Below are 15,371 nucleotides of genomic sequence, written 5' to 3' on the forward strand. Positions count from 1 at the left end.
AAAAAAAAAAAAAAATCACCAAAAGAAATGCCCAGGAGCTTTTATAAGCCTAGGCATAGTTTTATGTTTAGCCTTGAACTTATTAATAATAGTGCAGTACCAAATTTTTTTGCCACTGTACGATCAGTGTTTTATTGAAAACTTTCCCTTGGTGGAATTTGAAAACTATTTAAAAATTGTTCTTCGGGGGCCCTCCAAAGAGCTCAGTGGATTAAAGTACCTGAAAGCCAGTGCAGGGGCCAGGGGTTTAATTCCCAGCCTACTGTGCTGGCCCCGCCCCTGGGATGTGCTGAGACCACAATTGAGACTGGGCATGGTGGCGCGCACCTGTAATCTCAGGTCTTGGGAGGCTGTAAACAGGTAGATCACAAGTCTGATCTAGTAGTGAGACCCTGAACACCCTGTAGACCCCTCCCTAAAATACAAATAAAAAAAATTGTTCTTTGGATAACACACACACACGCGCGTGCGTGCATACGCACCCTATGCAGATAAGACATTATAAACAATTGGTTGTACAAATGCCTTAGGGGCAATAAAGGAGAGATAGATCTATGTCAACCTACAGTGATGGAGTCACCAAAGTGTGGAAAATAAAGACTTTTGAAAGTAATTGATTTTGTCAATAATAAACCTGGGAACATGAACTGGAGACAGAGAATGCAGTTTAAGAAATATTTCTTGATATTTTTCTTAATGAGCAGGGCTAGCTACATAATTTCCATAGACTGTTGAAAAATAAAATCAGTTTTTTCTGAAAATTATCACCAATTTTAAGAAGTTTGAGAGCAGAGCAGTAAACTTTTTTTTTGAGTGCATTCTACTTTATTCTTATTTTACTTTTTTCCAAAATTTTATTGATAAACAGCAATGAGACAGTTTCAAATAAAATCAGAAGTACAGTTTCAACAAATAACACACTGCATATATTCTTCTTAGTGGTTAATTGCTGTACAAGATGCGGACTTGAGATCCTATTTTACAAACACCATTAGAACAAATCATTCTATTCATTAAGAGAATGCAACTATATATCTATCCTAACCACTTTGAATACACAGATACAAAATGGACATTCATCTGTATACCCTATTTTTTCTAAGTTCCGTTATTGAATATTATAGGTGTGTAAACTCAGCAAAATATTCTAAAAGAGTCCAGTAGACCATAATAGCCTTGGGTCTTCTGTTTAACTGGCAATGTCAGAAATTATTGACCTGAGTCCCCCACAGCTCAACATAACAGCATGGCTTTACTTCCTATATTTCATCTTCATACTTTTCTACTGGATGGATAAGACCAAGGTAGAGCAGGACCCGTGCAATAAGAGTTGTAGCTTTTTGGTCTGAGAAGGTCAGTGAAATCCCCTCAGGATTTATCCTGAGATCCTGTACTTCAGATTGTAGAACCTTTGTCAGTGCAGCCAAGTGGATGAGTCACGGCCATTGCTTGGCCGATGCAGAGCACTAAACTTAACATGGAACTCTTTTGAACTTGAGATCCTGTCCCAAACTAGTGGGTCAGTCAATGAAGGTCACCTGGGAGAGGAGCGCAGAATTGAAGAGGGGACAAAGGACAGGAGACCCGAGAAATGGAGACAAGACAGGATTTTGATTAAGTCTCGTTTATTTAGGGGAGGTTCTGGGTATATATAGTGGAGGCATAGGGAAATGACGTCAGCGGGTAAAAAGGCGCAAGTAACTAGGCAACTGGGCTATGACAGGAAGTCCCACCTCCTGGGCATAGCAGATGACTTATGGGAAATAGGCGGTGTAAGAACTAGGAATCTAGCTCAGCAGAGGTAGTGTAGGAGGAACTCGAAAACCCACTTGCAATAGGATTGGAGGCCTGGAGTTATTGTGCCTCCCACAAGATCCTGTATGATTATACCAGTCTCATACCCATGAAGTCAGCCTTAATATGTAGCCACGCAGGTTCAATGATGAGTAAGATATGACTCCTCATCTCAAGAAACTATCCAAGGATAAATATGTCTGTCAGGGAAATGGGTGGAGGGAAAGGGAGAGGGAAATGGAGAGGGAGAGGGAGACTGAGATGGAGACAGAGACAGAGACAGAAAGAGAAGGAGGGAAAGAGAGAGAAAGAGAGAGGCAAGAGACAGAAAGAGACAGAGACAGTTTTCAAGGATGAAATCAAGTTTAGAGACATGAAGGGAGGTGACGGCATTTTGAACGCAGAGATAGCATAAACAAAGCAATAGTGTAGTGGAACAAAAGTTCAATAAAGAATAGGATAGATGAACTCAGTGAAGCAAAACAGCTAGATTATTATTTCACCTGAAATAATGAAAAAAACTGAAAAACTTAGAGCTGATTATGTAAATGGTAAGTGGTCACTGAATGATTTTAAATGGGGGATTGATATGTTTATATTTTTGAAAAATTCTCTAGAGTCCATATAGAAAACACTTGGAAGGAGCCTGATATTTGCATATCACTTAGGAAGTTGTTAGAATAATATGCTTGACAAATCCATGTGCCTACATACTTTGTTCTGATAATTTAGGTAACCATAAAGAAAACTTTTATTAAACCATAAAACTTATTAGGCAGTCAATGCTTATATTTTGATTATTTTAACATCTTTCTGGGCAGTTGGAATGTATAATAGATTTCTTAGTATATCAGTTTAATCACTAATTATTGAATATAATTTGAATTATAGTTCAGAGAAAAGCTTTGGTGTGAAATATATCAGCCTCAAAATTTAATTTTAACATTTTCATGTTTTACATTTAGATATTTTTAAATGGTTCTGTATTTTGCTTTCCTTGTTTATCAGATGAAAATGTCAGTCTCATGGAATTGTAGGGAAAATTATGATATGATTTTTGAGATAACACATGGAACAACAGTTCCTAGCTATTACTTATTAGATGTCAACTTGACTGGGTTAAGACATACCTAGTAGATTGGTAAGGAGCACTCTTGGATACACCTTGGGGCATTTCCAGAATTGATTAGCCTGTAAGGCAGGAAACCAGAAGGGGAAGACACAATCTGCTTGGGCCAGCCAGATAGCTTATCAGATTAAAGTGCCTACTTAGGTAGATGCAGGGACTGGGGTTTAATCCCCAGCCTCTGAGATAAGTATAAGAAATATGGGCTGTGGTTCTTTGTGCTGTCATTAGGTCACTTATTGGATATCCTAAAGAAGTTAAAGATAGATTAACTTGACTCAACACTTTTATCTTTCTCTTCATTTTATTGCTATATACATGATCCAGGCACCAATCACAGAGCATTTGTAATTGAATTGTCCCTTAAATGTAGGAGAACATACTTTTTGAAAACAAATGTGCTGAGAGAAATGTCCCTAGGCTACACATTATTGCCACATTTAGAAGTAAATATGTGTATTGATATGCACTAGTTAATTCCTTCCCAATATGGTTTTTATTGTGTATTTTAAAAAATTTGTCTACTACACTCAATTTAGAGCTGTCTTTTTTCATTTTTAAGTAGTGCTCCAACATAGGAAAATAAATGTTTCACTTACCAATGTACAAAAAGATATTGAGATAGTTAAAATATTATTAAATGTTTTCTCATTTTAAAATATTAATGTTTAGCAGTGTTTATGGGAAATCACATTGTGAGTTTCTTGGCTTTGGAAGAATGTAGTTCAGGTTTTGAGTGACCTTGTTAAAGTTACTTAATATATGCACAGAAGTCTTCAGAAAGACAGAAGCATCGGGATGCTTGTAACAGTCTTATTTTAAGATATTGGTTTGCAGATTTTTCAAGAATGACAAGTGGAAAATCCTTTGGTGGGCCAGCAACCTATAGATCCAGGGAAGAGCTCATGCTGAGGTTTAAGTTTGAAGAATGTCATGCTGAAGTCCAAGGGAAAAGCCATGGTTGAAGCTTCTGTCTGAGGGCCATCAGCTTTCTTTTTTCTTATTTAAGGAAGTCAGTCTTTTGCTCTGTTGAGCCTTTTGACTGATTGTATGACTTTCACTTACGTTGTGGAGAGCAATCCGCTTTACTTAAAATCTTCTGATTTAAATATTAATCTCATCCAACAGGACCTCACAAGATATGCCTAGACTAATATTTGCCCACGTATCTGGATACTGTAGCCCAGTGGAATTAGCACATAAAATTATTATATCTTTGAAAACATTAATATTCTTATTTTAAACTATGTGAAATAATGAACTATTATATAGAACGGTTGTGAAAATTATGCAGAGTAATACACATATAACAAATACGGAACACATAGGAGTCTGTAAAGACCAATAACATTAACTTTCCAGAACCTTTTTTCTTCCATGTTCTCCCTACTTCTGTTTTTTTTATGCTCTTTTCTATTTGGATGGAATAGAAAAAGGACCTATGAGATTGTGTAGTATACAATGAAGTATATTCACTTGTGTTTTAAAAGAATATATTACATATTAATTATTTAGTAAAATAAAATTACAGCTCTTTACCAGAAATCAAGGTTGTAGAATCATTTATAGTCACTCTTCATCAAATCATTGTTTTGAAAATGTTTCATTGAGTGCCCACTATATTCTGCTTATATCTCACTAGGAAGCCAGAGATTTAGGACAGCATGGTAGCAGAATAAATACAAGAGGCTATATTTGAGTAAAAAGTCTATAGGGTAACACAGAATTAAGATGAGCAGAAGAAAACACAAAATAACAGTAGTCAGGGGCCAGCCAGATAGCTCAGCAGACTAAAGCACCTGCTTAGGCAGAGTGCAGTGGCTGGGATGTGCTGTACTCCCAGGTGTGCTGTGCGAGCCCCACTCCCGGGGTGTGCTGAGATAGTGATTGAGAGTGAGCATGGTGGTGCATGCCTGTAATCCCAGTGGTTGGGAGGCTAAAAACAGGAGGATCAGTACGAGTCTGACCTGTATAGTGAGACTCTGTAGACCCTGTAGACCCTGTACTAAATGTATTAAAAAATAAAATAAAATAAAATAAAATAAAATAAAATAAAATAAAAGAGCAGCAGTAAGTTTCAGAAAAGAACTGATCACAATCTCCATCAATCATTATCTACCGAGACATAAGGATTTTAACATAGCATTTAACATTTTCCACGATTTGATCTCTACCTGTCCATCCAGACTTTTTGTAAACCTTTCATGCCTTAGTTTTGGACTATATTTGTAGAAATTTAGTTCTCACATACAGCTTTATGTGTCTTCTCTTTCACTTACATAATTTCTCTTGCCTTAAAAGTCATATCTACCTTTATTCTTCTTTTAGTCATCTTTTTTAAAAAAACCTCAATTCTCTAACCAAGAAGACTTCTCTGAAGCTCTATTTTGGTTTAAGAGAATGTCTTCATTACTTCTGAAGCTTTGTGTTTGTTTAACTAAGTGACTTCTATTACTTCTACTATGTTTTTAACTACTTTTGCATTTTGGATGCACCTTACTACTTTTGTGATTCAGGTGCTATATCTCATACCTTTGAAAATCAAATACAACTGTACTGCAAGAACTGTTGCCTTGCATAAAAATTGGTGGTATATCCAAATATCAACCCAGAGACTATACCCTACATTTTTCAAAATAGCTTCATAAACCTGAGACTTTATGCATTATGATTGCTTTGACTTTCCCTCTGTTTTCAGAGGTTTTGTTTTCTCATGTATTTTCCATTCTTTTCTTTCTGCTCTGTGTCATATTGATAGAAAATTTGATATAAACAAGTAAATATTTGTACATCCACACAAATTGTCTCTATCTATCTATCTATCTATCTATCTATCTATCTATCTATCTGTTATGGTTTGTGTATAGTTGTCCCCCCAAAGCCTCATGCAATCTTGAGGTAGCTTCTGAAGTGTGTGATTATTGTTGGTGTGGGTGCTACCCTTGCCCTGGTGCAGATAATTTGCATTACAGTGTAAGGTGGGAAAAGAAGCTAGCTGCTTGAGCTGCTGCTACCCTTCCCTTTCACTCTTGCTCTTTGCCACCTCCATGAAAGGTTGCTTTCCACTATGTGCTGCTCTGCCTTAGACTTAGCTGAATATGGACTGAAACCTCCAGTAACTGTGAGCTAAATAATCATTTTGGGTGTTGGGTATTTGTCCCAGCAATGAGAGAAGAGTAGCTAAGACACTATCTATCTAGTGTTATGGTTTATGTTACAATGTCCTCTAAGAGCCTCATGCTCTCATGAGTGGGTCTTTTGAAAGGTTATCAAGTTAGAAGGGTCCTGTACCTGACTTACTATTAGGAGGTGTAGTCTGGTAGAAAGATGCAAGCTTGGGAACTGTTAGGCCTAGAAGGGTTTATTTGCCTCCTTGGCTTCTCCTTTGATCTTTCTGCTGCCTGGTACCATGATTGAAGCAGCTTTCCTCTATCATGCTCTTGGGTCACACCACTTCTGCTGTGGGGTTGGCTGCTGTAGGCTCATTTTACACAATGAGCCAAAATAGACCTCTCTTCCTTTAATTTTGTGTGTTGCTATTGTGTCTCAGCAAGGAGTGCAGCAACTAAGACATAAATAGCTATCTGATATAGATATATACCTTTATTAACTTTCATGAACATCCCCAACCTTTTGTTATTTTATTATTTTTGTTTTTGAGACAGGGGTTTGCTAAATCTCTTATATCCCAGACCAGGCTTGATTTGCAGTCTTCTTGCTTCAACTTCCCAGATGCTAGAATATTTTCAAAATTACACAAGTGAAAATAACTTGTAATTGGTTATCAAGAATCTCTTTTCTTTATTATCCTGTAGCTGCATGTATGGATCATTTCTTCTTACCTTCCTTACTCATTTCAAAATCTCCTTGAAATTCACAGAATTATTTATTTATTCTCAGGAGTTTGATATTATTCTTGTTTTTAAACTTTTGAGATCTACCTAGTCCTCAATTTCTTATTTTCTTAAAAACTGGTCAATCATTATTTGATCCATTTTTTTCTCTTAAAATACCAGAAGGAATCATCAAAATATGTCAGTATAAAGAGAAAAATAAGAAATAGATAGTAGGGAGATAGATCTTTCTCATATGATAAGGGAATCAAGAGATGAAGGAAAGGGGAGGAAGGGAAAAAAGGGAATTAAAATAAGTTATGTACATGTATTAATCCTCACAAGGATTGTAAATATTATGTAGATTAAATTTATGTTAACAAAACTATATATACAAGATATATAGACTCATTAGGTCTGTATACTTTCTCCCAAGTTTTTAAGACTAATATATTTTCTTTATAACATAAACAAATACCTTTCCAACCTGCTAGATCCATTTTATATTGCTCTATCACCGAGCTGTTGCCACATGTTTGAGGATATTTTAAAGAGAAATTCCATCTCACCCCAGAAAGAATGGCTAACATCAAGATGTCAGCCAATTACAAATGCTAGAGAGGCTATAGATAAAAAGAAACTGTTCTGCACTGTTGGTGGGAGTGCAGACTGATACAACCACTATGGAAATCAATGTGGAGATTTCCTTAAAAAGCTAGGATTGGAGATCCCATTCAAACTGGCTATTCTCCTCCTGGGTATTTTTCCAGAAAACTGAAAACCTCATTCTACAGCAATGTATGTGCAACCATGTTTATAGCAGTGCAATTTGTCATAGCTAAATCCTGGAAACAATCCAAATGCCCATCATCTGAAGAATGCATAAGGAAGATATGGTATTTGTATACAATTGGTATTATTCAACTATGAAACAGAACAAATTTGAGACTTTTGTCAGTAAATGGATGCAGCTAGAAAACATACCCTTTAAGTGAAATAAATCAGACCCATGGGTGCAAACATTGCATTGTCTCCTTAGAGTGAGAACCTGAAAAAGAAAAGTGGAATCTGAAGAGTACAATAGAAACTGGGAAAAGGGAATAAACTTATTCAAAAGGAGTCACTAAGTTAAGGAGAAGGAGAGGGGAGGGAGTGGGAGAAAGAGATTTATCTATGTATGTAAGCAGGATGGTTTGGACAACTGTACTGTGGATATCTGCTGGTCTATAGGAAGAAGCAGTTAATACTTTAATTTTTTTCGTCTCCTTTTTTATCTTTTACTAATTTGTTATACATTTCTTTCTTCTTCAATTTTACATGCATATATATGCTAATATGAATAACTGGTTGGAAGAAGCACTATGTATTACAAGTACTGTTAAATTCATATGACTTTAGGGGCCAGGGAGATGGCTCAGTGGAATAAGCGCTCCCCTGGCAAGCGCAAGGGCCTGAGTTCAATCCCTGGTCTCACCAAAAAAATAAAAATTCATATGATTTTGTTAAGTGAAAATCTGTATCACTTGCAATTTTTCTGTTTTAATTCTAATTTGTAGTCTTTTTAAAAAATAAAAACTTATGTAAAAATTTAGTATGGGCATATCAAAGTGGATTAATGAAACTGTCTGGCCCACTTGAAGTTATTATGAACAATAAACAGAAGCTAGAAATATGTTATGTAAATTGTTAATATCCTGAAATATCTAAGAATTTTTTATATTGTGAATCTATGTCAATAGAAGTTTCTTAGTATGTTTTTAATCAAGAAATCCTACTAATTTTAAAGTAACTGTTCAAGGACCACAAATAATTCTACTTATTGGGCAAAACATACCATGTAGTTATGTCTATTTTCAGGGGGAAAATGTGAAATTTCTTTGAGATTCCCTGTGAATAGAATAAATATAGAGTGATATTGCACATTTATTACATTCCAGTTACAGTAGTTCCTTGCTAAGTCATGGTTTGACTTTCGTGGACTCACTGTTGCATGGGTTTTCAAAACTATTATTTGAAATTATTTATTGCAGATTTTTCTCTATATTGCAGGATTTTGAGTATGGTACAGTATATGTATGTTGTTAAAATTACATACATTTATGAGTTAAGAATATTAGAAGTGCTTTAAAAGTGTAGGAAAAGTTTATAAGAGTGTGGGAAGGGCTTATAAGGCCTTAAATATGTATATAAATACTAAAGTAAATATAACATTGCTATTTTGCTGATTTTCACTTATTGTGAGGGTATCTGGACATAACCTCCACAATAAGTGATGGACCACTGTACTATGCAAGAAAGTTGTATTTTATCTTTAATTCTTATACAGATCCCCTAAAATATGCACTGTTTTCTCAACAAGTGAGGATGGTAAAGGTCAAGTCTTGAATAACTGTTAATAAATGAGCCAATATATGACTATAGTGTTTCTGTCTCAAGGGTTTGGGCTCTTTGTATCATAACGTATCATGGCTTTCCTTTCCTATGCTGTTTTAATAGCATAGATGACTTAGGCTGAAAGGTTTAGGGCAATATTATCCATAGTTCAAAAGTAACACTGTTACTGAGTATCAGGAGTGCTCAGTTCATATATATCTGTGTGCCCCACCATGAATTCTGCATCATGAAGGAATTTGGAACTGACTTTTTGGGGAATTAATAGTTAATCTCTATGGTACTCTGATGGTTAATTTTATGTTGCAACAAGACTAGATCGTGGTATTTTGTTAAAATTCTCTCTCTCTCTTTCTCTGTGCATTTTTAAATGATATCACTGTTTGAATCGATAAGTTCCATAAAAAAGTTATGCCCTCCCTACTGTGAATGGGCTTCATTCATTTGAGGGCCTAGATATTTTAACTGTCTCACAAAGTCTCCTGAATCTTATGCTTATCAACTGTAAATCTTGGTGTGTGTTTTCGTATCCATAATTGCACTAGCGAATTCCTTATATTTTATGCCAAACACACACACAAACACACACACACACACACACACACACACACACACGCACATGCACACGCACACACCCTATACCTTATTGGCTTTTCTTTGCTGAGCCCTGATCAGCATAGGTACACAATTCTGAGGTGATGTGATAGTGAAATTCAACAGCAAAAAGAAAGAGCTGCTGTTTAAAGGAGAGACTCACACTTCATTCTCCTTTCAGGCAGCACTTTATTTCAGGTCGTTAATGGTGTTTTTACATTGATGTTCACACATTGTCATATCACGTGGATGTTAAGTAGTTTCTGCTACCAGGAAGCTAATTGATCAAATGCTTATATATATTTTTTTTTTTTGAAAATGCTGGGTTGATGCTGGTGTGCGTCAATATAATTGCATCTCTGGCAACATGTGGCCTTCCTTATCTGAAACAAATCCCCAAAAGTAAGAACAAAATATTCTCTTCCAAATTTTATATTTTCTCCTGGCAGCTCCTCTGCAACCCCAGGCACAGAGTAATGAATGGAGTTTGCACAGAATGATATCAGCTTGCATATATGATATTACTCAAGATGTCCCAACTCCGGAAGAAGTATGTGAATGATTTATGGAATTGATATTAATCTCTTTCCAGTAAATGCATTACTTCAGTTACACAGGAAATTGATGTTACTACTCTAATGCTAAATTAATTTCTTTCTTGCTGGATCAGCATTGTAAATGGAATTAGATTTTAACCTTTCATATGTCTAAACAGGGTAATATATGGGAAGCAATTTTAGAAGTAAAATTTGGATATTCGCTTCTGATGAGAAGAATATATAGTTTTTCTTTGTGTGTTTTCTTCCTTCTGAGATTTGTGTATACAAGAATATTGCATCACATTTAGGAATAGAATAATTGTAATTGAATCTGAATACTTGATATAGGACTATAAATTGCAGTGCTATAAGCAAGAATTATGTGTTAAAGACCTCTAATATTCTAGATAACATTGATTGTTTTTCAAGGGAATATTTCCCAAGTATTCTGAGTCACTAATAAACTGTATTTATAATCCAGGTTGCTGCATAAAGGAATCTAGAAACTTATAGGGTAGACTCTTTATTCTATAGATAGCATTCGTGATCTAGAGTTTATTTCTAAGTACTTTATGTTCCATCCCTTGTCCAGCAGGCTATTTTTCTTTCCAAGACTTCTAGTTGTTATTTCAAGCTTGCTGTGACATTCATTTGAGAAAGGGTTGACTTTGACTTGCTCAACGTAATCTCACAACCTCAAGTTTGTATTTTACTTCCAAATTATTAAAAGAAAAATATGGCTGGCTCAGCTTAGATGTAGTTAACTAGGCCAAGTACCGTGGTTATTGGGCCTTTCCTGGGATTTGAGTAAGATAAGTTCTCTGTGGTAAGAATGTGTGTGTGTGTGTGTGTGTGTGTGTGTGTGTGTGTGTGTGTGTGTTGAACATGTGTAATGTATAGTTTCAGGGTTTATAGTTCTGCAATGATTTTTCTGGCTGGATAAGTTGATGATTTTCTTCCTCATACTTTACTGTTCTTTTCTTGGTGTCTTAACTGTCAGATATAGTACCATTGGGCCTTGATTTTCATCCAAGTCTACTTCATCCTCAATCCATTCTGAAATAAAGAATAATGTCTGAGAGGATCAGAGTTGCTACCAGTCAGCCATTTATATGATGGGAAAGAGACCAATCGTTGTTACTAGTCTAAAAGTTATAGAATTTTCATGGGTATAGTTTTCAGAACTAGGGAAATTCCCCTTTTCTGAGTCAGAGTTTTACTAGTCACTAGTTTAGAATCTTAGAATTATTATTTCTCTTGATGTATTGTCTGAACTCTTGCCCTCTAGATTGGAATCTTGACTGGTAGGCCTAATTTTCATCACGTCTGTCAGCAAATCAACTTTTCATTTTTCTAACCATTGACTAAAATATTTTCCTCACATGAATATTTTCCTAGGCCAGTAAGTAGAAAAAAATGACAGACTATGTTTTCTACATGTTTTGTCATAACCTCTATCTTTCCCTAGTTCACTAAACTTTGCATATTCTGCTGCCTGTAGTACCTTTTAAACTCTTTCTGGCCAAAAATATGTCTTAGCCTCCTTGGTTTTAGACACTGACTGTTGCTGGGGTTACTCTTTTTTGACCCTGATCTGAATCCTGAAAGTATTCTCTACTTATGACAGAATGATCTTAGTTGTATGTATAAAATGATACAGGTGAGAGTTAAAGGTGTTAGTAATAGAAATGAGGTGAGTATTTTTCCTTAACTAAGAAATATATACTGTGCCATGCTGGCCCCACCCCTGGGGTGTGCTGAGATGGTAATTGAGACTGGATATGGTGACATGTACCTGTAATCCCAGCACTTGGGAGGCTGTAAACAGGCAGATCACTATGGTCTGTTCTAGTAGTGAGACCCTGAACACCCTGTAGACCCTTCCCTAAAATACAAAAGAAGAAAAAAGAAGACATATATACTTTTAATATTTTCACGCTTTTTGTTTGCATAAAGGCCTTTGATGTCCTGAATTTCTGACATTTATTCATTATTCCACATATCTTGGTAGCATGTTACATAGCTATCCATTCCATGATTTTATTTCTATTGGTATTGTATTTGTGCAACCCTTTGCTAGGTCTTAAGGGCAGGTGTGGAATGGGAAGAAGGGGAAAATACATCTGACACAGTCTCTCACTTCTGAAAACTGAAAACCTTGTAAAAGGATTTAATATATATTCATCTATGGTAGCAGAGAATAAATCAAGCAGCAAAGAGAAGGGTTCGATCCTTACTCATTGATTTATTACTTAAATATGTATTGAGGTTCCAGTGTGTCAGGTTCTATGATAGTAGAAACTGAGATGTAAGTAAGGTAGAATCTTTTCTGTGAAGGAGCTCACAGTCTGATTTGTATCTGATTGATACAAATAAGAAAACTAGTGAACAATAGCTGCTGATAATGTTGAAGTCACTGTTAACTCTTATCTGGGTATTCCTTAAACGTACTATGCATGTTCTCATCGAAGGACCTTTGTACTTCTTCTTCCTGGAATGTTCTGTTCTCAAGGAACATTCAAATTTCTGTTCAAGCCTCTTGGTGGCTGGAACCCAGACTCTGGCAAGGAAGAGGGCCGGACTTACTGCACACCTCTGGACTGTGGCTCCAGTCAAAGGCACAGGTGCTGGTTGGACCTGATATCCAGGACAGCAAAGATCTGCCTGAAGCAGTGCCACAGACCAATTTGCAGTCCGAAGTAAGTACAGAAGCAAGGAGAATACTGGCAGCCAAAGCCCTGGCAAACTTAAATGAGTTTGTAGAAAAGGAGGAAATGAAAAAGAAAGTAGAAATGTGGCAGGTATTTTAATTTCTTTTTATTATATCGAAACAGGAAATAGTTACGTCAAAGCAAAATACATGTAGATTATTTGTTACAGAATTATAAAGATATATTTACATCATACTTTAAAAAAATTACTGTTCAAATTTTGTCTTATTAGGGAAATCTTTCTTGGCTTTATAACTAATGTAGTATTCTCTTTGTGTCTCCCTTATCTGTCTTCCCCTACATTTAGTTCTTAGCACTTATCACCACCAGACTTGTTAAATATTTACTTTTAGTTGATTATTATCTATTTATATTCTGAGGAGAATGTAAATGTCATGAGAACAATTTTGTGTATTTTTTTCTGGGTACTTTATATACCTAGCAACTATTACCGTACTTCATACTTAATAAATAGTCCAAAATTACTTGATTAATGAGCCAGCATGGTGCCCCAACTTGCAAATCTAGCATCCTGGGAAGTTGAGGTGGTATTGCAAATTTGAGCCCAGCTTTGGCAAGTTAGTGAATTGAGACCATGTTTCAAAATAAAAATTAAAAAATGGGGACTGGGGCTGTAGTTCAATCTGAAGGTCCTGGGTTGAACCCCCATTACTGTTTGAAAAAGTTATTCATTTAAAAAGGTGAGTGGGATACATTAAGGAATGAGAAGAGACCACACAGTATATGATACAGTCACCAAAGAAAGAACGGATGTTTTTTTCTGTGGCGAATGAGTGATGACAGGTGACGTGGGCTGAGAGTAAAGGAGTTTGGAGTAGATTTTTTTTCTCATTTTTGCTTACATGTATGTCTAGGTGTAGGTTGCTGACAGCACATGTCAGAGTTTGTAGCAGGGGAATATGTCTTACACAAGTATTTCTTTTGAATCCCATCTTAGTGGTATTGTATATTAATGTAAGTTTCAGTTTGTTTTCTGTATCTTCACACTTTTTAATACCACTGCTTTGTATCAGACAAGCATGAACTTTTTCTTGGGATGTGAGTTTCTTGAGGTAGGTACGAACCAGATTTTTTCATGATTCTGTAAACTGATCCTGTATTGGTTACATATTACTTTTACAGCTCTGGGTGATTCTAGAAGAAACAGAACAGTGGTGTGAACATGGGCAAACAAAAGAAAGAAAAGTATGTGACCATAAAGTGAATGCTTAGTCTCAGAGATGAGAGACTCAAAGAAAAGGATAGATAGAATAAAACCTAAAAAAAAGAAAAGAAAGATCCCAGTGCTCTAAAGGAAAGGGAAGTCCCCCAACATCCTTCTTGCTTATTCTTCCAGTATAATACACAGCTGGGCCCACCTTATCATATCCTGGTTGATGCCCATTTTATCAGCTTTTGCATCAAAGCCAAGTTGGACTTGGTACAATCAATGAGGGACTGTCTGTATGCCAAGTGTATCCCTTGTATAACTGATTGTGTAATGGCAGAAATTGAGAAATTGGGACAGAAGTATTGAGCGGCCCTAAGGATTGCTAAGGATTCACAGTTTGAATGATTACCACTCACACATAAAGGGACCTAGGCAGGTGACTGCTTAGTGCAGACAGTAACTCAGTACAAGTGTTACATTGTGGCCACGGTTGACTGGGACCTTAAACAGAGAATCCAGAAGATCCCTGGAGTTCCTATCATGTACATTTCTTGTCACAAATATAACATTGAGCAGATGCCAGATGATTACGGAGCCCCTCGGCTCTGATTCTTACAAGACAATGTTCCTCTGCCTTCTTCCGACCAACTTTTGGTTTTCAGTTCATTCAGCATGCTATAGCATGAATTATTCACTCACTTGCTGTATTATCAGCTGAGTATGGTTAAATAAATTCACTTTTTGATGCTTTCTGAACAAAATTACTTTTACAATAGTAGAATTTAAAAAAATAGAAATTAATTAGAGATCCCATGGAGCTGAAACATTCTAGAATGCTGTGATTCTCTTTGGGGCTGGCACTCATGGAACTATCATATTCACACATTTACTTATATCATGCACTGTTATGAGTTATTTGCTTGTAGTACCTTTCAGTTAGATGGGTACATGGCAGCTGTGAAATAAATGTTTGCAGAATGAATAAATAGAAAAATAATTGAGACCAAGGAAAAATTAGCTTTTATCCAGGCAACTCAGGAAAATGAAGAAAGGTAAGCAGTAATATTATTTTTATAGCAGTCCCAGCCCAGGTCCGGTGAGTGTGCGGAGAGTTTCCTGCTACCCTGCGCCGGTGGGACCAGTCCCAGCCCAGGCGCAGCGTGGGCCGGACCCTCTCCCAGCCCCTTGGGCCGCCCCCCACCACTCTGCAGT

The 15,371-nt window shown here is 36.3% G+C and overlaps 1 protein-coding gene and 1 pseudogene across 1 annotated transcript in view; both read left to right on the forward strand.

Annotated features, from left to right (window-relative positions):
- Agbl4 (ATP/GTP binding protein like 4) overlaps window positions 1–15,371 on the forward strand; it is a 1,571,060-nt gene that overhangs the window by 158,741 nt on the left and 1,396,948 nt on the right. The gene's annotated exons all lie outside the window — the stretch shown is intronic.
- Window positions 14,172–14,768, forward strand: LOC105743237 (annotated as a pseudogene).

Source organism: Octodon degus, unplaced genomic scaffold (assembly GCF_000260255.1).
Source record: "Octodon degus isolate 3935 unplaced genomic scaffold, OctDeg1.0 scaffold00107, whole genome shotgun sequence".
In the NCBI taxonomy this organism is placed as follows: Eukaryota; Metazoa; Chordata; class Mammalia; order Rodentia; family Octodontidae; genus Octodon; species Octodon degus.